Source organism: Astatotilapia calliptera, chromosome 16 (assembly GCF_900246225.1).
Source record: "Astatotilapia calliptera chromosome 16, fAstCal1.2, whole genome shotgun sequence".
Lineage (NCBI taxonomy): Eukaryota > Metazoa > Chordata > Actinopteri > Cichliformes > Cichlidae > Astatotilapia > Astatotilapia calliptera.
The window spans coordinates 32,286,011-32,309,809 of NC_039317.1; the positions used below are offsets into that span (position 1 = coordinate 32,286,011).

Here is a 23,799-nt window from a genome sequence, read left to right on the forward strand (position 1 = left end):
CAATTACACAAAGAAGAGCCAAGGTGGGCAGGCACGGTCACCCACAGTTTTCAAGGAATTTTTAGTCAGCACACAGATGAAAAGCCTCGACGGCTCTTTTGTTATCTGCAGTATTTAGTATTTAGTGATTTTCTGATCTTACACCCCTCGTGGTTAATTAAAGTAGCTTTGATTTGTTTTCATGGCTGGAACAATGGAAACTTGTAACAACATTTCAAGTATTCACACAAAAAAGTGAATAAAAAATCTCTTCAAACTAAAGTCTTACTAAAGGTTTGTTGCATCAACGAGCAGCACTGAACAACAGTGCCAGCTTCGGCTCCATAAAGACAATATTGTTTTAAATAAAGAATTAAATTACATATGTGGTAGTGCGGGAAAATAAAAAATACTGTGCATAAAATAATATATATGCACAGAATCTTATGGCGATAAGTAACTTAGTTGATGGAGTCAAAGTTTCTCTAATCACAGGATGAAAGACACCAAAGAGCAGCTCAAGGAAACAGACCAGCACCGACGGTTAGCAGCAAGGGAATGAAACAAAATGCTAAAAGCAGTTATAAAATATATACTGCTCAAAAGGGGCAGCGATTAAATCATACAACACATCTTGAATAATGAAATATTACGGTTCAAGACTAGTTTTACACCATGTTGTTCTCAGCAGAGGAATCCAGAATCGCCAAGCTAATGAAGGCTGAACACAAAATCACCCCAAAAAATCAAAATCAGAAAAGTGTTGCCTTCACTTTTCTGAAGAGCAGTACTTGGGAAACTGTTTTGTTACAAACACAACGCTGTCAAACGAAGCTTTAAAGTTTTGATAAATGTAGGCGATTAAAGCTAGTTTAGCTTCAGGGTACCAATACGGTTACAGAAAAAAATGACCTCCAGCCTCCAACCGTCAGAGGGTGAACCAGAGAACACGAACAACAATCACTACTTGTACAAGCAAAAGAGAGCAGTCATGTGGGAAAGTTGTTATTTTTAGGGCTCAAACAAACTGACACACAATCAGTCAAAGAGCTGACGTATTAATACTGATAAATGACTCTGTGACATTCTGTATTGACTCAGCTTAATATTCTGAGCTTAACATTTCCAGGATCTGTGCATACAGTTCTTTTTCTTCCTAAACATGCTGCTTTTTGCGGGATCTTTGCTCTCCTTTTGCGTATGCACTGGATACCATCGTGGGAAATGAAGAAAAATACTTGCTGACAGTTACTCTATTATTTTTATCCGACGTGCAAACTGTTGCAAGATTTGAACTCGCTAAATTACAAGCTACTGCCTCGCAGAGGAACTTTTTAAGACACGGGGAAACATTGCTGCATCAGGAAAGTTTGAGAACAGCCCCAAAAATAAGCCATAAAAACTCCAACTATCCTTCATCGCCTGCTCTGGTGGGACTGCGCACGCATCTCTGTGCGATGGGCTCCTACGCAGGTGTACAAATGAGTGTGTGTTCGTGTATCATAGAGAGCGCCTGTGTGTGTGTTCTTCTCCTCTCTTGGAGTGTCTATCTGGGTCAGACATCTGGGGAGTTGCCAAGGCCTTGGCGAAGTGGGCAGCTGGCCATCACAGCTGGTTCACAGAGGGAAGTGCAGAGCCACCAGGTAACATCTGCATTGCCACCGCTCAGAGCAAGTATCCAGCGCTGCCACCTGATCCCTCATTACCATCTCTGGAACTGAAGAAGTGAGAGGCAGACCTTCACGTCCGTGCGAGCCCACTTCAGGACAAAATGCTTGAGAATCGGTCTGACTGTAATTATCGGGGAATGCGTAAATGCTTGTTTGTGTATGTTTGCCTACACTTGCATGATACGCTGACACAGCTTAATCTCACTGGATAGGAATGCGGAGTACAAGCTAATTAACCACTTCCAAGATGGCGACTAAATCCATCCCGCAGAGCCTCTCCAACCTCCTTTTCTTTCAGCCCTCCTGCTGTACAATGGTAGTTAAGGCTTTCCCACACCGCTTCTATTCACTGGTCGTGGATAGGATTACAACAGAGGTGCTCAAAAAGTAGGCCACGGCATGTTGTGTTCACATCTGCGTGTGTGTGTGTGTGTGTGTGTGTGTGTGTGTGTGTGAGTGAGTCTTACATTGCACAGAATGGCATTATAAAATCTGTGTATGTAGTAAAGTAGGTTAGGGTTTTCACCTGGTGAAATGAGAACTGTCAGTGGGCAGACTTGATCGGTGAGACCTTTTTCCTGGAGGACGGCACACACTTAAGATGCAACAATAACACTGAGTTTCCACAGGAAACAAGTTAAAAGCTTCCTTCAGAGGCTTCATCCTGCAACGGGATACGTGTTTATCTGTAAACTTTATTGAATGGACACTCGGATTTCACAATCACAGATTAATCTTTGTCAAGTTACCTTAGGGAAATATTGGTACACAGGGATGGAGATTGCATAAGGGTTTATTTTTCTGCATAGATGCTCTGACTGGTAGCAGCTTTTCCTAGAAAGGGTAAGAAACTGCACACCAGCATTTTATAGTCAGAGGAATAAATCGAGTGAAGCAAATCTAACAAGACAGTTTGAGCTGGGTGGTCAACTCGAAGAAAAAAGAAGAAGTTTTCCTCCCTGAATTGCAATTTCTGACATGCTTCTCGGTCGGTTCTGTTAAGTCTACAACTACTGCATGCATCTCTGAAGCAGAACAAAGAAACAAAATTACAAAATAGAGGAATTCATTAACTTTACCTTTCTGTGTAAGAAAAAATCAACAATTAGTCACAGAAGAGCAGAAAAGCAACAGCACTACTATGAATGTAAAGAAGTCCCCTGTAGCGTTGCTGTTGGTCAATATGACAGGCCAGAAACCACAGAGGGCAAGTGAGGCACAGCAGATGTCCCTCTATCACTCTGCCAGGCATGCCCTCAGCCCCCAACCCCGACTTCCTTGGTTTCCACTCATTGTTTTTTTCTCTTTATGAAAGTCTTCCACTGTCAGCCTGATGAATGACAGTTCAAACAGGGCGTCAGTGCACACTTCTAGTGCTGTAAGGCCCTAAATGGGCGAATGCTGAGGCCCCAGCGGAGGCTATGTGGTTGCCAGTAGCCATGGTAATTCCAAAAATTGAGATTTCTTTTTTTAAAAGCAATCTGCAAAATCCTAAGAGAGTACAGTTTCTTTCAGAGGTTAAAGGCAGTCAAACAAAGAACTGCCGGAACATACTGTGTCTGCACTAGGGCTGCCACGATTAGTCGACTAGTCACGATTACGTCGACTATCAAAATCGTCGACGACTGATTTAATAGTCGACGCGTCATTTGAAGCTTTGTAAGATCACAAAAGCAGGAATAAGTAGCAGGATTTAAGAGTGTAATAACGGACTGAAACAGAAGATGGCAGCACTGCATGTACAAGGATGCCAGCTGCCGTTAAACCCCGAAGAAGAAGAAACTGTCCCAGAATTCATAGCGCAGCCCAGCGCAGTTGTCAACAATGGCGGCAGCTAGTTAGTTTTAATATTACTCTTATTATTCTTTCTGGGTCACAAAATAAACGTTTAACATATTTTCAGGCGAGAATGTAGCTGTGTAAACCTCAAATATCTGCTCAGTTTATCAAGACACCACGTATTTTCAAAAGCGCTCCGACGTTTTCGGAGGCGGCTGTTACCCACTAGCTCGATAGCTAGCCGGGGGCCATGAGAGCACCGGACTCCCGGCAGATCGTTTTCAAACCCACCGCCCTACTCAGGTTAAACATATACAAGTCACTTAGATAACTTAAAAATGTTATTGTTTGGCTTTTTTCAGTATTTTATTTGTTCCTGAGTAAATCGGCTGAGGTTATTAAACTCCACCGAAACAATCTGCACATTTAATTAGAATTCAATTAACTATCATCTTGTCTTTATTTTTAGTTAGCACAGATCTTAAACACTTAAAGCTGTAAGCTAATGATAGTTATATAAGAGCAGATGCTGCTGGTGCAATAAGCTGTACTTTTACGTTCAATGGATGATGATCTGATTAGTCGACTAATCGCAAAAATAATCGGTGACTAGTCGACTATCAAAATAATCGTTTGTGGCAGCCCTAGTCTGCACAGTGCCATTGTTTCATCAAACAATCCAAAATAATTAAAATTAAAATCTGTTCTTTGAATAAAATGTAGCACAGTTTCTGCACTTCTGCAGGACAGACATGCACATATCTGTAAGTACAAAAACAGCTATTTTTCTCTCATTATAATGCCTTTTTTGTTTTTGCTTAGTAGTTGCACTCTGAGAAAGTTATGAAGCCATTATGCTGCAGAACTGCCGCTGACATCTCCTTTCACCGGGTAAAGGCCACGGTTACATAAGGGTTACTATTTTAGTTTGCCAGCCAACATCCCTCTGATGGAAGGACCAAAAGACTCCAGTCAGTGCTGCATCGCTAATGGGTACTCTTTAAACACACACACACACAAGATAGAAAACTGCTGGTAAACAGGAGTTTTATAATCCACATATCTTTGTAATTGATTTTTTTTATTTTTAACCTTGTTGATACAGGCAACAGGGATAAGCATTTATAGTCATTTTGGCATTTTATTAAGCATGCTACGCTTCTGAAGCTTCAAAAAGAAACAGCCTCAGGTGTAAGTCCTTCTCATCTGTTTTGGTGGACAGCTCTACAGTGGGCTGAAGGACTAATGACTTAATGGGATGCCAAAATGCTGACCAAGCATGGTTTCAAAGTCATTTGCTCATTTGGTCACCGAAGGTAAACCAGAGACTGTGATAGTGAGAGAGGAGACAGGGAGGCAGAGAGAAAATGGTGCTAGAAGCAAATGCAAATGTAAAATGTAGTGTTTTATGGATGCAGAGAGAGAAAGGTCAAGCCAGCGAAAAGCAGTTCACTGCCATCTATACCTCGAGTGCATTTTCTTTGTTGAAATATGAATGAAATGGAACCTGAAAGCTGCAACTGAACAGGTACCAAAAGAAAACTTCAAATGATGACCTAAATCATTTATTACAATAAACTCCGGCTGAAGACCTAAAAAAAAAGTTTTTCTATTGAAACAAAAATCAGCCCCTATAACATTAGAAATCTGTGTTCTGTGTGTTTATTTCTTTGACTGCAAACTCCTTCTACACCGTCAGGAGTTGAGCAACCAAACTTGGCACAGACATACATCTTCAGCCGCTAGAGGTTCTGACCCACATCAGATGTTATGACGTTACCCTGTTGCCTAGAAACCACCTAGCAATGGGCTAAAATGACCTGTTTTTAGCATTCATCCACCTTATAGAAGCATCCTATCTATGGGCTACAATCTTTTTCTAACAACAATAACATCACAAAATAATATCTACCACAATTTTCTTTTGAATAAGTGTATCAAGAACACCTACTAGTCTGAGAATAAGTAATAAATTATTATAAATAAATAAACTTTATGCACAGTTTTTTGTTTTCTAGTCTTGAGAAACGTGTTCAATTTATTTCTTTTGATTTACCTGCAATATTTACATCTTTATATTTCACCTTGCAGTCATTGTGCTATGTGACGTGTAAAAGAAAATATTCATTTTCTCATGAAATCTTTGCTCTGTGGGAAACTAGAGAAGGTCTCTTAAATATTACTGTTGTGTTTGGTTCTGTATGGCTGAAAGATAAAAATAAACACTGCTGCATCCAGATACTGCAGCTTGGTGAGTTCTTCTTTACTATTTCATGAATAAAACATTATGAATGTGATCCATGAATTAACTTGTACTATCAGCTACTGAGTAACAGCTGATCCCTTATCTCGTCTTGTGACCGCTTTGGTTACTAGACACGATTAACAATTTATCTCCTCTTAATATCCACCAGGTTGCTGGTAACCCCGTTTGCAAAAAACTCCCGCAACTCTCACTGAAACCGTCTCCAAATATCCGCCTCGAAAACTCCATTAAATTTGCAATGGAGAAATTTCCCCGTCTGAAGTGTGGCTCTGGAGATCCGCCCCATTTGCTTCAAATTCTCCTGTCAGGCATGGATGCTTCACTGCCGGCAGGAAAACAACAAATTAGAACTTCAAAGGAAAATGTCTGCTGGACTCACCTCGGCTCACTTTTTGTTTTCCGTCTCCTCTCTGGTCTGCTTTGCAGATCTGGTCTGGCATGTCACGATATTTCGATATTTCACCTCTGCGTTGTTGACATTTGAGCCACTGCCCTGCGCGGACCGCGGTATTAGCCTGACTCGTTTGAAAGAAGGCATCAAGTTGCTACAATAGATGCTTCTGAACAGGAAGACGATACTGAGTATTCATGAAACAATCTGTCTGTCTTCGCTGTGCCCACAATCTGCAATAATTCTACATGAGAATTTGCATGCGAGCCATATTCGCCGGATTGACAGAACAATCAATTAAAGCAACTTCCTCAATCACCTCTGTTTAAGCACATCATCACATCACTTATGACAGCATAATCAATTCAAATCGCCGCTCTCTTGGAATTTGGTGCTCATGTGCGTGTTTGTGTGCGCGTGCGTGCGTGTGTGTGTGTGTGTGTGTGTGTGTGTGTTATTTCGGGCTACTCGTGGAACAGAGCAGCAGCAGATGTGAGAGGTAATTTGCAGCCCAGAGAGACTCTCTCTCTGGTGTATTACAAAGCATTATGGGTAGATTTGCCATCATTGAACTTGAGTGGACTTCAATGACACAGTGTTCCTTTTCAACCGATACACCCGCACTCACACGTGTGCGGTTCGTTTTTAGCTAGCCCTGACCTTCCAGGTCACATTCAGTGGGCTGCAGAGATTCAACTTTACTGAGGACAAAAAAGAAAGCCTTGTTTCGCACGCTTTCTTTTGTCTTGGTGCTTTTTACTTTCACTCTTAATCCCAAATTCTGAATGAAAACTGATGCAGAGGTTGCACTCCGTGTACTGTGTAGGGCCTGTAACAGGCTGGCGCTGGTGTGGTAAAATGCCCCGGGCAGAGTTTATATAACTAGTGTCCTAACATGAACTTGGTTACAGCCACGCTGCGATGATGACACAACTATAGAGGCAGGAAAACAAGTAAACCTGAATAAGGTGCGGTTTGTTGCATAAATGCCCCCAGATCAGGCGCGCATTCATCACACGCCGGAGAAAGACGCTGTACGGTTGATGCTTGTTATTATAGCAGAATGAGAGAAAGCAGGATGTAACAGAGCTGAAAGGAAGTGACATAATGGGACAAACCGGCATCTAAAAGGTTGGCGGCGGCTGAAGCAAGCAGAGGCAAACAGACACAAACAATTGGCAGCAACATTTTTAACATGAACAGACAATGAGGTCATGGGCTGTTTTTGGTTATTTTCGGTCCTGTTGGAGCTCACCCTGGGCCTCTGATAGCACCCAGCGCTGACGCCGGTGTTCCCGGGCCGTAATACCGCCGCTCAGGTCTGTTCAGAGTGACTTCAACCGCTGTCCAGCCATTCCACTACACTCAAGGAGACACTAGGGCAGGGGTGGGCAATCTCAGTCCACGAGGGCCGGTGTCCCTGCAGGTTTTAGATGTGTCCTCGAACCAACACAGCTGATTTAAATGGCTAAATTAGCTCCTCGACATGTCCTGCAGTTCTCCAGAGGCCTGGTAACGAACTAATCATGTGATTCAGGTGTGTTGACCCAAGGTGAGCTCTAAAACCTGCAGGGACACCGGCCCTCGTGGACTGAGATTGCCTACCCCTGCACTAGGGCAATGATGCTCACTCCAGTGTAGCAGGCAAAAAACACACCAGCAGAAGATTGTTTAGGGGAGGGAGGAGAAGTTGTTCCCACCACTGGAGCGACGTCAAATCAGCCAACGATACATAATGTCATCTGACTGCTTAGAGGAGCACTTAAACATGCCAGCAAATTTCTGTGATTTTACGACATGCAACATTCAAGAGGCAGACATTTTTCTTTCTATCGCATCAATTTTTCATATATTGACTGAGCGGGCACAAATGGACCGGCATTTGACAACACCACAACATCAGCAGCACATCTGAGTGTAGGTTTTAAAATGAGCTACAGAGGTCATACGTTTTTACTGTATATAAGCAGGAAAAAGGAGGGAAATGGACGAATGGGCAAACACGTCGCTGCGAAAGGAAGCGAGGGAGTAAAATGTTCTGCAATGCCTTATTTTCGTCAAAGATTCGCATTAATAACATTCTCGTTCAACAACACATTACCAGGCATATTTTAAGCTCTCTTTTAAAACCTGCTGGATTCCAGGTAAAACAGCGTCAGCTCTCTTAAAACCTCTGAATTGTTTCCCTAATGTGCAGCACTCCAACTGCAGAGTGTCACAAACAAACTGCAGGAGGTAGTTTCAATTAAAGATTAGCCCCCAAAATAAGCAGAGCTGCTCTGAGTAACTAAATAGCTATTCTACTGCATTTATCTCCATTTCAGGGAGCTTACTTCGAGTAGCGCTCTTGTTTGAAATCCTGCCAAAACTTTCATGGAACACCACCTCCAGAATGACACTCCTCTCGGCAAAACACCACGGGCAAACCAGAACAGCGCAACGGGCTTTAGTCAGCTGTAGGCAGCAAATCTAGATGTTGAAAGCTGTGAAAATAATTATGACCGCAAACCTTCTGCTTATCATGAAAACAAATTGATTTTTTCCCACATATATTATATTTGTTTGGAGCATTTGCTTTCCTGTAAATAGAAGACCTGCACAGGCGTAGCAGCCCACAACAACCCACCCCCTGCCAACATACACCAGGATGATAATGAGTGACTCATCATTGCTAATTTGCTGTGCTAATTTTATCAGCAAACTTCACAGGCTTGAAGAAACCTTGCTATGGCAGAATGGCTGAACAGCTTGATGCGTTACACAAGCAAGGTTGCAATGTCAAAAGAAGCGCTGTGTTCTCCAGTCAAAGTGATAAATGCCATTCAGCTCTGATGAAATCTTCAAAGACGCTTTTTAGGTTTTTCCCTCACGGTCAGCGTCGTACAGCGTCGATGTCGCCTTCGTACCTTTACAAAGGCGACATCAGTGCCAAACACAGTTATTCTTAATCACAGAAAATGTGTTGGTTGCTGAGGTTTCCTTTGTTATGTATCTGCATCACTATGTAACAGATTGACGCACCAGTGGAACCAGCTGCCTCAACTAAATCCAGATGCAGACATCAGATCACAGTCCACCGTTATTTCATTACTAAAGCTGCTTCACCAAACTCTAAAATATCTACTAGCAAAGCAGGCCAAACGTTCTGTTGCTGACTACATGAACAAACACAAAACAAACTTCCTGCATCTGAGGAACCAGTGTCCTCACAGGAATAGTTAAACCAGTCAGTGCAGTGTGCGAGTGGCTAACAGCAGAAAATGAAAGAATGTTGTTACAGCCTTTGCAGTACAGCACATTTAATTTCTGATGAGCCCTCCAGAAATGGTAACACAAACACACGAACTGGACATGGAGCTTCTGGTTAGCGATCTACATGCTTCACCTGCATAACCAACGCTGCTTTGCTGCTTCCTCAGTCAGAGCACATAGAGGTTTTTGACAAAATGACAAAAAATAAAGTGAAAACCTTCAGACTCATCCTGACAGGCGTCACAGCGATGTGCAGTGTTTAAACAATCACTTTTACAAAGTTTGTGCTTCAGTTTTCTTGTGTTTTCTTTCTGTGCTGCTTAGCATTAATTAGTCAACGTTTATTATGCAGTCTGCCACCCAAGCTAACAGGTTATCACTGATAAATTAGCGCTCCAGGTTTCATCCATATAAGGTGACGTCATCTAGAGCTGTAGAGAAAATTCAGATGGATCCTAAAATATGACAATGATTTTTTAATTTTACAGCCAGGATTACAAAATAAGTCGAGTCGAGTGTCATACTCGGGAGAACTACATCGTGGCAGCCAAAACACAAATGTTTGAACACCACAAGCACTGGGTGACATCACCTCCACATCCACGCTCTGTAAAATAAATATTATAGCGCAACCATTTTATTATAAAATAAACCGTGACCGCTAAGCTAACTAGTTTAAATATTTCTATTAACATTAATCTCAAAACAAAGTAAAATAATAATTTTTTGACATGCTGGTAACCGACTTGTCCACCAGTATGGTGCTGACCACAATGTAAGGCGACCGACTGGAGCATTTGAAAACGTGAGTGTGTGCGACAGCAACTCCACGTGTGTTTAGCAGTATGTCAGTTTGGCATAACTATTCCTCTTATTTCAGTTCTTATATAATGGAGATCATTCCAGAAAAATGTGACAGCCAACTCGCCATGACGCAGTCATGTTGAAAGGGCCGAGTGCCGCAGGGAGAAAACAACATCACTACAGATCACAAATGTTATTCACTCAATGGAGATAATGAAACACACACACACACATGTTGGGTATTCATATCTTGTGGGGACGTCTAATTGACATAACGCGTTCCCTAGCCTTTTACCCAAACCCTAACCATGAAAATGAATGCCTAACCCTGACCGTGACCCTAAACCTAACCATAACCAAACTGTAACTCTGTCACTAAAACCACATTTTGAGTCTCAAAAATGCCTTCAAACTTGTGTGAACCAGGATTTTGGTCCCCATAAGGGCTGTTGGGCCCCACAAGTATAGTAAACTTCAAATTTGTGTCCCCACAAAGATATGAATACACGCTCACACACACACGCACCAAATGAATCTTTGCAAGTTACTCTATCTGAAGCACCTTTTGACCTGTAATTTATACACGTGCTTGTTTTTAATCAAAGCATGCAGTTTGTGATTATTCAGTATTTGAGCTGACTCGACTGCATTTGTTTTATCAGAACAAAAATACGCCCCATTTCAAGGTGTTACAACTTTGACATTCACTCTTTTCAAAGTTTTTCCAACAAAGACACTGTAAATGTTTCACAAATTGAAATGTCACGACCTGGCATTTAAGCTAGTTGATTAAAAAAAAAAAGAAAGAACATCAACAAATAACTTCACTGCATGGGAAATCTATTTTCAAACACTAGCATTGCTGAAGTACGCTTTGTTGCCTGTGTGAGAAAAGGAGAGAACGACAGTAAGGGACAGTGAATCATGTGGTTTGAGGCATGGTGTCAACATCACCCACCGAGAGCAATCTGCTGTGGTGTAAGGATGGGGCTTTCTCTGCCAGGATAAATCTTAGTTGGCTAAATCTGAATAAAATGATTTATTTTCTCTTATATTTTTAATATTTTTAAACCTGAAAACAAAAATCAAGATTTCAGACTACGCAGATTTGTAAAAGCTAAAATCATTAGCTTCACTACACTTTGTCGGTGTCTAAAATTAGCAAAATGTCAGCAAATCCTGAGATATTTTTAGCTGTGTGACATTTCAGAAGTCAGTTTGTGGCTTAATGATTCGTCTCTGTGTGCAGGTTACAGTTAAATGATGGCTACTGTTTCAGGTCCAGATGTGACAGTGGTGCTATTGGGGATCTGTCCCCGTCAAAGAGTCTGTGGGTGGAGAAGCTTGGTTTGTGGATAAGTTGTGAGCAGTTTATTTATGTGATATCAGAAGTGTTTTAAGTTTTTAGCGAATATGATTTAAATGCAAACAACAGAACTTGTGTATTCCCACATAAAACATCTTGTTTAAGTGCTATTTTAAAATCCCAAGAGCCACAACTCTTATCTCTGACTTAAATATTCAACAGTGTCTTGAAAAGCTATAGAACAGAGCCGCAGCGTTAAAGCCAGCAGCTATGTGTTTCATGGGTTACACAGAAAATGGTCAGTAAATTTACTCAGCTGTGGGTGAGTGTTATTTCTCTCATCTGGCAAATAACAAAAAAAAGAAAAGTTGGCTGTTTCCTGCCTATTCTTCTCACCCTCTGTAGATTTTAAGCAGAACCGTGGGAGGACTTCACAAACAAGCAACTGCATTATGTTATCTGATACCAGTTATATCAGAGCGATGCAAATCTGCGATTTTAAATCCTAAAAGACTTGCAGTTTAATATACAGACATAATCCCAGTTGTAATGTTGGCAAAAATAACACTTTTTCTCCTTCAGTTGGTAGGTTTTTGATATGATAAAGGCTACAACGATAATATTATTGTTTAGATAGCTTATAAGATGCAGACATACAGCTCTTGTGCCGTCACTACAGGACGTCGGTGATATAGCAGGGTTGACTGTAAGTATGTCATCATCGTTATCTATCTCAGACCTCGTGTCCATTTATCTACACTTCCATGATTCCTGGCTACCACTGTTTACAGACTGATGGGTTTACTATGCGGTGGTAGGGAGTGCGTAGCTTGTTGAAAACCTGGAGTGTACAAAAACAGCTCATGCATGCACAATGTCTGGTGTACACTCCGTCTCTATTAATATTTGAAACCCCGCAGCTCCATCTCTTATCGCTCCGCTTCTCCCCTACCTCTGCTACCCTTAGAGCAGCTTCATACAATCCATCTGGTTTGTACTGACTGCACCCTCAGTGAGGCAGAGGGGGGGTACGCTGTGATTCATTTTAAGCAATCTCTGAATCTGGTTGCAAGATACTTTATGAAGTGCAACTCAGGCAGAATTTATATTCACCAAGTGCATGACTGTCATCCTGCAGCTAGGTATCCCAGGCTATCTGTATGTCTTATGCTGATTATGGTTAAAACGCCTTTCAAAACCAGTCGGGTAGTTGAAACGTCCGTCAGAAAACCAACAATAAAGCAGAGACTTAGAAAAGGTGTCCGTGTCAATCTCAAACATATCAAACAACAGAAAGTTGTTCATAATTTCCATTTTGATGTCTTAAGGCTGGGCTTCCCTGCTTTTTTCCTGCACCGATGTTTCTTCTGATGTTCATTAGTGTTTGAACTCACATACTGATCCTCCGGGGACTTCAGGGATAATGAGTCGAGTACAGGGTTTTTCCTGCACACGAGCATTTTATAGCCTTTTTTAATATTAAAACAGGTTTTACCAGAGGCAAACAAAAAAGCAGCAGCACTGTGACAACAGATATTTTTAATCAATGACAGCTACATTAAATTAAGAGACTCACTGCCTTTATTGTGTATGAGACAACCATGATATCCACAATCCAGTGTTAATTTTTAGGTTTAAGTAAATCCACACATCCACAAATAAATACAAGAATATACATATATACGTGCATCTCTTTAAACACAGTCTCTTTAAACCTGCAGTAATTATAGCTCGCCAATTAAATCCCTGACAGCTGTAATTATGCTAATTCTGATGTGTAATCTGATCAAGGTGAGGAGGACCACACAACAGGCTCTCTGTCCTGCCGGACATGCTGGAGAAATTCAGTAATAACAGCAGCAGCAGGACTGAGTGAAAACTGGTTAAGACCAAAACAATCTGATCTGATAAGCCACCACGCCGATTCGACTCGGTGTGGCGGCTGATTAGCGGGGCAAGCATTAGCATGTCGGCTCGGGGCCACTGTGGCACCTAAATGAGCCTCATTAATTTAAGAATGCATCTTTTCAGGAATGAAACACAAAGTAAGAACAATAGTTGGCCACCCACAGCACAGCAGCGACAACAACAAGCACCTTTAAGAGCGCAAACCTCTGCCAAGGAGGTGTGAATTTGTGTATTTTTTTGTTTTAACTGTTCACTGTCAACCTGACTTTTTGTTTTCCTTAACAAGTAATCAAGATGTTTAATTAAAAAAGGAGACGTAGCATAACTTGCAGATTTCAGTTCATATTTCAGTCTAACGTTAGCTACCAAGCTGATACTGAAATCCCCCAAAAACTGCAGCAGATGTTCTCAAAAACACAAAGATGGCTGTTTGTGTGTTAAGTGATGTGTTTCTGATTATGTTTTGTCGCGGACTGTTTATAATCCATCTCGCAGTGTCACAACGGAGCCAAACACGAGGCTGGTCGTGAAAATAATCTTCGCTTTCATATTTTACATCAATTAGATGTCAGTTTGAAGGTGAAGTGCTGACCACCACCCTTTGTTTTATCTCTGCAAACGTAATGCGATAGTCCCGAGTCTGTCAGCTGTGTAGTCTGTGCTCGTGGTGAGTGTGTTTGCTCGTGTTCTGTGATCACATTTGGATTTCTGTGCGCTATTTCCAAACATGTGTCTCTGCAGATCTGTGCACAGACATCCGAGGAGGGTTTTTCCATTTGAAATGATCTGAGAATTATGCTTAGAATGACAGATAACCAACGCAGACATGGGTGATGGATTTTTATTCCTGTGGGGGCGCTTCCATTAGTAACACTGTACGGTTTTATCTGCGAGTCTGTCGGTAATTATTGTGTAAATTGTCTGTCTGATCAAATGGGCTGATCCGAGGTACACTAATGTGTGATGCTTGCCAAGCTGGTGTTGTCTTCAGCAAGTCAATTTGTGGATGTATGTGCAAATGAATAAAGAAGCTCAATATACAGCTGGCACAAAGAAGCAATCCATATGGTTATATGACACTGAGGATGCATCATTTGCACAACAATTTAAGATAAAATATTAAATTTGTTTAATTACTCATTTGTTTTTTGGGGTTTGGGATTTTCATCATTTCATTAATGAAATTCACTAAAACCTGCAACACAAACTGTCCTGTGGTTTCTGCACTCACATGCACTGGGTTATAGAATAAGACCAGTTCAAGCTCGTCATGAACAAGCAGGATTATTGTTGTGAAGAGATTCTACTACAGGAAATCTAAAAGGTGGATGCAGCTAACACCCATTAGTTTCCATGTTGAAGCTTCCATATGAGCCCTTTAGCTGTCTTGGTGTTTTGTGATGTGATTGTAAGAGTGACGAGTGGATCTTACTGTGAATCTGCACACACCGGCTAACAACTGGTCAATCACAAGTCGTTAGCCAAAATCCATGAAACGGACTTGATCAGTATGACCTGAAATAGTTGACTGACAGAGCACCGCTTTCCCACAGACATGTGAGCACTTACAGTATCTCGTGACACTGATTCGTCTGCCATTTTGAATGCATGACAATCATGGTGACAATGTAAGATCAAATGAATAAGGCAGCAGTCACACAGGCTGCGCTGCGACCATCTGGCAACCACCGGAAAAAATGTGTATTACCCAAACAGTTGGCAAAAACCTTGTGATCGCTTTAGTCACTTGGATGAATGACGAAACATTTCTCCCTCTGAAAACAACGTCCAGATGAACACAATCGACCTTCTGGGATTTGGTCACTAGCATACTGGTGCGGTTGTAGTTTATAGACGTGTCCACAAACATGATCCAGCGACTCTCTGAGGAGTTGTGAAACTGTAAAAAGTGCAACATGAACAGGAAGCAGATTCTCTTTGTGTTCAAGGTAAAAATGATGCTTTTTCAAACATGTTGGTGCAGCGCTGAGGCACAAGTTTTCCTCTGAAGGTGAACCTTCTACAATTCCTTTATACATGACACTTTCTAAAGTTTAGTTACTGCTCATTTAGCAGTTATAAATACTTGCTAACTACAAGCTAATTACAGGCAAATGTGGCAAAATGTTAATAACCAAAACAATCAATCTGAGACGTTTGGTGCAGAAACTTTTTTGCAACCCTTTAGCAACAGCCAGCAACCTCCAGGAACCCCTGCAGCCAGTCAGGAAATGCACATTTTCTGGTGGTTGTATCATATCTCCAATATGGCAAATAACTTTTGAGCAGAGTGCTTAAAACATGACATCACGTGACGAACTTTAATATGACAGGAAGCCCTATTCAGACATGAATGGCATAAATGTCTGAAGTAAAGTTTAAACAGTGAATGGCTGCAGAATTAAAGCACTTTGAAATCAGATGATTCTTTCTGATACACCTGTATATTATCCAAGGGGTTCTATTACATGCCACAAGTGTAGAGTCATACCTACAGTGACTATATTTACAATATGTCAGAACCAAATAATAATACCTACCTAATAATTTATCCAAGAGGTATACAGAGCTGCTGTTAAAGTGAAGATATGTAAACACAATCCCGCCATTGTAGCGATAAAAAGTTCAATCATGGTCTAACGCTCTGTCTGGCAGTTTGTGCGGTTTAAAACAGATGTCATTGAAACACTAAGCAGACTGAGTCTGCAGGATTGAATCTACACTATCAGCGACAGCAGCTGCTTATTGCAGATTTGTCTGAATGACTGCACTGTTTTCACATCTGGTCACTGCTTTCCAGCTTCCAAAAAGATGCGGGCTTTGATACCGGACGCTTCGCCGTCGGTGTGGTCAAAGGCGAGGATGGACGGGCAGACAAGTTCAATAACCAGTTACATGCTGGAAAAAAAGAAAACGACAAGCAGCTTAACAGGGTGTCGGTAATAAGTGTGAAAAAAAGCAGCTCCAGATGCGTTCTTCACATATAAAGACGCGTTAATCAAAGCGATCCGGTGCTCTGAACCGCTCTGGCTGCTGGATCACACACAACATATGAGGCATCTGAAGTGAGACGAGCCAAAACACTGGAACATAATTCTATTAAGAAATAAGGCGATGTTTATTTTATGATACTTTACAATGCTGATGTTGATTTTCACACAGCACACTGTGCTCATCAGCAAAGCATCCTAATCAGCTGCTTTCCAAGAGCAACATCAGAGGGAAATGATTTATGAGGATGAGAATCTGAGATTAGAGGACAGATGATGGAAGGAACTTTGAGGCAGAAGCCAATTTTACACAATCACGTCTCCTCTCTACCAATAAAACTAATACTGTTCCAGCCAGGCTTTCACTTTGACTGAATAACTTGTTCCTTGTGTTTCTCTGGATTTGATTTTTTAGGTAGACACACTTGACAAGCTGCTACGAGTAAAGACATCGGCCCAAAGTACAGTACTGTGCAAGCATCTTGAGCCTCCCCTCATTTCTTTACGTTTTGCTTCCAAAGAAACAGATTTTTTTTTCCCCAACGTGAGCTTGAGAAATTCATTTTGATTTATTTCACTGAATGCATGCAAAATACCAAAGATAAAGCCGTTTAAGAGGCAGCAAAGTGATTCCCAAAGAGCTATTAGCTGAAAATTTGACACTTCCCAGCAGGTTCGCAGTGTCCTAAAAAATGTTGATGAAACTGGATGAGTGGAGGATAAAAGCAGCAGATGAACAGTATTTGAAAGTCATGTCCTTAAGAAAAAGGAAAACATCCAGTAAGGACCTGAGAGTTGCACCTGTTCCTTCAGCTGATCCATCTGCTGTTCACCGAAACCTGATCAGAAAAGGTCTCAGTAGAAGGATGGCTGTCAAGCAGGGAGAAAAGGCTGAAGTGTGTGAATATGAAAAGAAGAATACAGAAGAGAGATATTACAGTGAACACATGCAGCCATCTGTAAAGTACGGTGAAAACTCTGACACGGTTTGGGGCAGCATTTCAGCCTGAGGTGCTGGAGATCAAGACGGATGAAAATATAAACACAGAGAAGTACCGTCAGAATCTACAAAGGGTTTGGCAGCAGATTCACTTTTCAGCACGACAATGATCCCAAATGCAGTAAAAGGACACCCGGATGGAAAAACACAGAGTGGGACACCATCAGTCATGGACTGGCCTCCCCAGAGCCCGGACCTCAGCCCTACTGAAGCAGTGTGTGACCAGAGAACAGAACAAAAGGCAGAAACATGCAGAGGAGAGCTCTGACTGTCCTTCACAGAGGCTGCAGGACTCTTCCTGAACATGCTTAAAGAAATGAGAGAAAGACTCAGACTGTGCTAAAGAATAAAGGCGTTCATATCAAATATTGACTTTCAAGGTCGTTAGAATTTTACAAACAGTTTTTGCCAAACAAAAACAAAAACAGGCCTGTTTGCAAATGTTTCAATAAACAGCTGCGCGTTTTCTCATTTTTCTAGCAAAATATTTAAAATATTTGACTTTTTACATATTAAAAAAGATTTATTGTGGAAACATCGAACTTTGCTTCGAATCCTCAGGAAAAGTTTGATCTGTTTCCTGAGCAACGGAGACCACATCTGCTTTCGGCTTGTTACAGGGTTCCTGTAACTAAAACATGTGGTCATCTAATCTTCTGCATCTGGTCAGCGTCAGACTGGTCAGAAACACGCTGGACAGAAATATATGAGGTGACAGAGGAAGTTGCACAGAGAGATATTGACACAAAGATGCCATGTGACGTGAGACGAGCAGGTGGATGTTGGTTTCGGGAAAACAAACTGGAGTTTGGATCGCTTACACTGCAGCCGGCAGATGTGGTGAAGAATCATACTCGTAATTGGAGTCAGTCAAATCTGAATAAACAGAAACAATTTTCCTATTTTTAGATTCAAAGTGACTTACCGGCCTGTTCCCAATTCCCTCCCTGATACATGGGTCGTGTAGCCCTCCAAATGTGCGCTGCTGCATTGCTTACACATGTATAAAAACGGTGTACTTATGACACCTATGAAATATGTCTAGCCTAGTTCTTTTGGTCATAAAGATTCAATCATCTGAAGGAGTAACCTCGGCAGCACCAGCACAAAGTCTACAGCTGAGCTACCTTTTCTTCTTAAATCTGGTGCTTTGGTCACTGTGCACATCGCCTGCTCGCTGAAAAATACTAAAAAAAATACAGAAATGCTGTCAAATGCTTTTTCACCCAGCAGCATCGCATCACATCGTAGCTGGGTCAGTGTCAGCTATCTCGCCAACACCGCACTAAATATTCATTACTATAATGGCGGTGAGGCACAATACTGCTGGCTGTGTTTCCAATCACAGAAACTACGAGAATGTTACACACACACACACACACACACACACACACACACACACACACACACACACACACACACACACACAGAGAATAAGGCATTGGCTGGAAATTTAGCATTACAAATAATGGAAATTAACAGCAGGTCTGGCTTGCATGTCTGTATGGAAAGGGGCTGTTTTTTAATTAGAAGATGTAAGCAAACAAATATGTGCTTGTGTCGCCAAATGTGCATTGTGTGTCTGTATTCGTGTGTGTGCGTTTGGGGTTGATTCAGATGCGAATGCTTGTCGAGCCGTGAGGTAGATGTTTGCGGTTTAGGAGTGTCTGCTCAGCGGGAGCAGCAGATGACGAAGCCAGACATAGCTGGCCATGATGCTTCATGATTTTCTATACTTTTTTACGCCACCACCTTCACCCTGGGATAAATGAAACAGTCCTTAGGAAGTTCTCTGCAGGGTGCCTTCACCTGAGCCCCGCGGGGGAAGGCCTCATGTTGTGAAACGCAGCGATCAGAGTCTTTTCAAGATGGCCCTCTTCGCTTCCTGACAGTTCCTCCTCGCCGGGCACCCAGCATGAAAATGAAGACTATTTAGGAGGCGCACAAGGAGGACGGTAAATGTCTCCTCTTGTCAATAGCACAGCCCAGGTCGGAGCGGTCCCTGGCTCTCAGAGATAACGTATCTATTCAACTTAAGATATCTTGCTTTAAAGACGTGCTCAACCATAAAATAGGCACCAGCAAGAGGCTTATACTGATCAAAACTGGGACAGCAGAGGCCAAGATATCCAAACCTCCAGGTACTAAGTGAAATCAAAATCCAGACTGTGCTGTATATAACATATAAAATATATCAAATAAGTGCCTGCATGCTTTCTAATGACCAGCAGGGGCGTTTTATTGCAAAAGTAAACCAATAAGTGTGTTCACTTGTTTTTATTGTAACAAAAATGAATAAATCAATAATAGTCGTTATAAAAAAAAAAAAAATAACACTTAAAAATCGAAGCCAAGTTCTTTGAATGATGAGGAAAAAAACAACAACAGCTAAACATCGACCACTGACATGAGTCGGTGTCGTCTTGGTCGCCTAAAGACCCCAACAGTCAACGACGCTGATGACTTTTTAAAATTTGTTTTTACTGCACAGCTGCAACATATACACATATTTGCACGGCTTACAATGAATCAACCTGACGCAGAGGAGCAGGGCTTGTGACATTCAGCTGAAATGGGGGTAAATGGAGGAGATGTAGCAAAGGAAAGGGGGAAGAGTGCAGGATCCCCCGGTACTTGAGCAATTCTAAAAATAGAAACACTGGAGCAGATACACCGAATGGGAAAAAAAGACATGAAAAGGGGAAGAGAAACTGCGAATATCCACTGTGTTGTAAAGCTGAATACCAGGAGTGATGTGTGCTGGCATCATGCGCCGATATAACTGACACCGCTGTTTATGAACTCTGTCTCGTACCGAACACGAAGCCGCTTCATTTCTCACTGACAGGTAATGTTACCCCTCATTTGGCCACCATCACTGGAGGGACTCCAGCTTTGAATGAGTCCTGTAGTCAGCAGATGTCACCTTATATATAATACCGAACGTGTCTCGCATGTTCCAAACAACTTTTTGTTGACTAGATTGTCTCCACAATAGATGACGAGAGCGTAGTGGTACATTTCTACAGCAAAGCACTAAAAAGCTTCTTTTGCTGAACTCACCGTTGTGCAGAGAACTCTGAGGGACAGCAGCTATTTACCACACGCCGAACCTGAAGGAGAAAAAAGAAGATTATTAATAAAATGTGTGACATGTAAAGGTCCTGGACACATTTCTGCTGCATCAGTCTCACACATATCTAAATAGCTATTAAAAATACTGAGATATTACGGTGATGTTGTGTCCAGTTAAAACAAACAGCCCATTTGTCATCGTCGTGTTATGGACTATAGTGTCACGCACAGAGTGTATTACTTCTTAAAGAGAGCTGACGTGACTTCTTCTGAAGAGATGCTGGAAAATCATGCCGGAGCAGAAATGAAACAAATCAAGGTCAAGAATCTCTCCCGGCATCCAGCACAGTCACGGATCACCACGGCATGTGAAGAAACTGCCCGGCCACCATCCCTGACCCCGCCCCGGGCGGCTCGCTCGACTCTGACCAGCAGCGAGACACAGCACAGCAGCAACGAACAAACAGTGGCAAGAAACACGCAACACATCCGAGGAGACTTGTAAACAGGGAGCAGATGCTGAGCCGTTGTCCAATCGCATTAGTAACTGTTAGAGACAGAGAGGTGTCCCGAAAACAACAGGCAGAGTTGACACTAGAAAGGTTAGCATGGACTGAAAGTGAATGGCAGGCTTCTAAATGAATTAAAGTTACTCGTCTCACACTTCCCTGCAAACCTGTCCTTCAACAGTGACAAAGAGCGAAAAGAGCAAATGCCACAAAGTTTAAGAGTCAGTAACACATTTAACGCTGACACCAGGAAAAGTGCATGAGGAATAATGCTCTCACACAAGTTCCATTAAATGTGTGTGTTAAGAGTAACACTGTGGCTGTTAACCCATAATCCACTTTATGAAATCACTGCAATATCATTTATACTTTACATAGTAGGGCTGCACGATTAATCGTTAGAAAATCGCAATCTCGATTCATACTTATGTGCGATCTCATTTCCAAATGACAACAATTTAAAAAAAAAAAAGAGGAAAAAAAAAGAAGACGACAACGATTGTACCGCATTTTGATCCGGGACGTAATCTGCATGAAAACAAGCGCTCACTCTTCCTGCTCAACAGATGACAAGGGCGGAGCCTTATACCATGTGATACAGAAGCTGGCGGCTAAAAAAACAACAGAGAAGACATCAGGGATGACGAGAAAGTGACAGGAGAAAATCCGTCCCGGTCAACCACCCAAACATCAATAACGGGAACCTTACACAGCGCTTCCCTATACACGTCGAACTCCCGCAGGCACAAAGAAATTACGGAGGCTATCACTTATCACCTGACCAAAGATATGGCTCCCATCAACACTGTGCAAAACGAGGGATTTAGGAAAATGATCAACACCCTAGACAAACGCTACACAGTGCCGTCCCGCAACTATTTTTCTATTGTTGCACTACCTGCTCTGTACACGCAGTGTCGAGCAACGGTGGAGACTGAATTTCAAGCAGTACAACATTTGCGGCAACGACAAAACGTGAGACATTTGTTGTTTTTATGTTTATTTATTGTTTTTATGTTCAGTCTCAACTGTTACGAAGTTGATGTGCAGTTAATAAGTGCAATAAATATTTATACTGGAAAAGAAAATGGTGAGAGAATCGTGATCTCAATTCTGGGCCAAAAAATCGTGATTCTCATTTTATGCAAAATCGTGCAGCCCTATTACATAGTATATAAATTTGAATAATTGTGAACTCTATAGTCAAAATTACCGGTTACAAATGCAAACCAGCATTTCTTTGTAGCTGGAGCTTCACATTATGAGCATTCATTATAGTCAAATAATGAAGCAGTCGCAGGTACATCAAAATGTTCGTCACCGACTTCGTGTTTTTAATGTGTCTTTAAAACAAGACAGCCATCATTTTTGCATTTTTTGACAGCAGATCAGTTTGAAATATCGCACAAGCGATGGAAGAAGAAGGAGCAGCCTAAGTTAGCTACTAGTGACAATCTGCACATCAGGCTAAACAACTTTCACTGCACACTGTTTGCAGACTAACACCATGTGCATGTGCAGGACCAGACAGCAGCTGCTCAGAGGCTGATGGGACACACCAATTATTAGTTTGTTCCGGTATCCCCAAATTTCTCTGACCTGATGGAATAAAATATATTTGCCGTCACCAGCAAACCCATGTTTACTTATTGTCAAATCAATAACACCCAACAAACCAGTTACACAATGAAACATGAACTATTAGCTGTGCATTTAAAAAAGACTAGCTGGGTCTGTATTGTGGACCACGTGGTATCTGCTGGGCATACGTGCAACTCAGTCTATGTGTGTCATACTCATATCTGTATTCAACACAGTCGCCAGGATGCATTAAATCTCTCTGAGCTTCCTCAAGGAGCCATCTTCCTCCAAATTACACTCAGTTTCCTCCTCCTAGGTTCTGTGCACCACCACAGACTTCCTTAGTTCAAGAGCTAGAACAAAAGCATAGCATTAGCTGTTTAGGAACTGCAGCATTTTTTATACACGCCCTCGTTTTCAGAAGCTCAAAAGTAATGGGACAAACTACTTTTATATACTCGGATGAAAATCCTTTGCAGACAATGACTGCCTGAGGTTTAAAACCCATGGAAATCATCAAATGCTGTGTTTCCTCCCCTGAGATGCTCTGCCAGGCCTTTACTGCCGCCTTCAGTTGCTGCTTGTTTGTGGGTGTTTTTGTGGGTTTTTGTGCTTTCACTTTTTGTCTTCAGTAACTGAAAAGCCTGCTCTGTTGGGTTGAGATCAGGTGAATGATTTGGTCACTGAAGATTCTCCCTTGAGAAACTCCTCAGTTTTGTAGCATTTGGATGAATCTGTGCAGAGACTACAGCCTCGTAAGTAACGTTTACAGGGAGTGCAGAATTATTAGGCAAGTTGTATTTTTGAGGAATAATTTTATTATTGAACAACAACCATGTTCTCAATGAACCCAAAAAACTCATTAATATCAAAGCTGAATGTTTTTGGAAGTAGTTTTTAGTTTTAGTTTTAGCTATTTTAGGGGGATATCTGTGTGTGCAGGTGACTATTACTGTGCATAATTATTAGGCAACTTAACAAAAAACAAATATATACCCATTTCAATTATTTATTTTTACCAGTGAAACCAATATAACATCTCCACATTCACAAATAGACATTTCTGACATTCAAAAACAAAACAAAAACAAATCAGCGACCAATATAGCCACCTTTCTTTGCAAGGACACTCAAAAGCCTGCCATCCATGGATTCTGTCAGTGTTTTGATCTGTTCACCATCAACATTGCGTGCAGCAGCAACCACAGCCTCCCAGACACTGTTCAGAGAGGTGTACTGTTTTCCCTCCTTGTAAATCTCACATTTGATGATGGACCACAGTTTCTCAA

General features: G+C 41.6%; 1 protein-coding gene across 1 annotated transcript in view; it reads right to left on the minus strand.

Moving 5' to 3' along the window:
• The window catches only part of adarb1b (adenosine deaminase RNA specific B1b), a 126,974-nt gene that overhangs the window by 60,149 nt on the left and 43,026 nt on the right, over positions 1-23,799 (minus strand). The window contains exon 2 of the mRNA XM_026144966.1: positions 20,409-20,458. The gene's annotated coding sequence lies outside the window, so the exon portion shown is untranslated. The remainder of the gene's footprint in view (positions 1-20,408; positions 20,459-23,799) is intronic.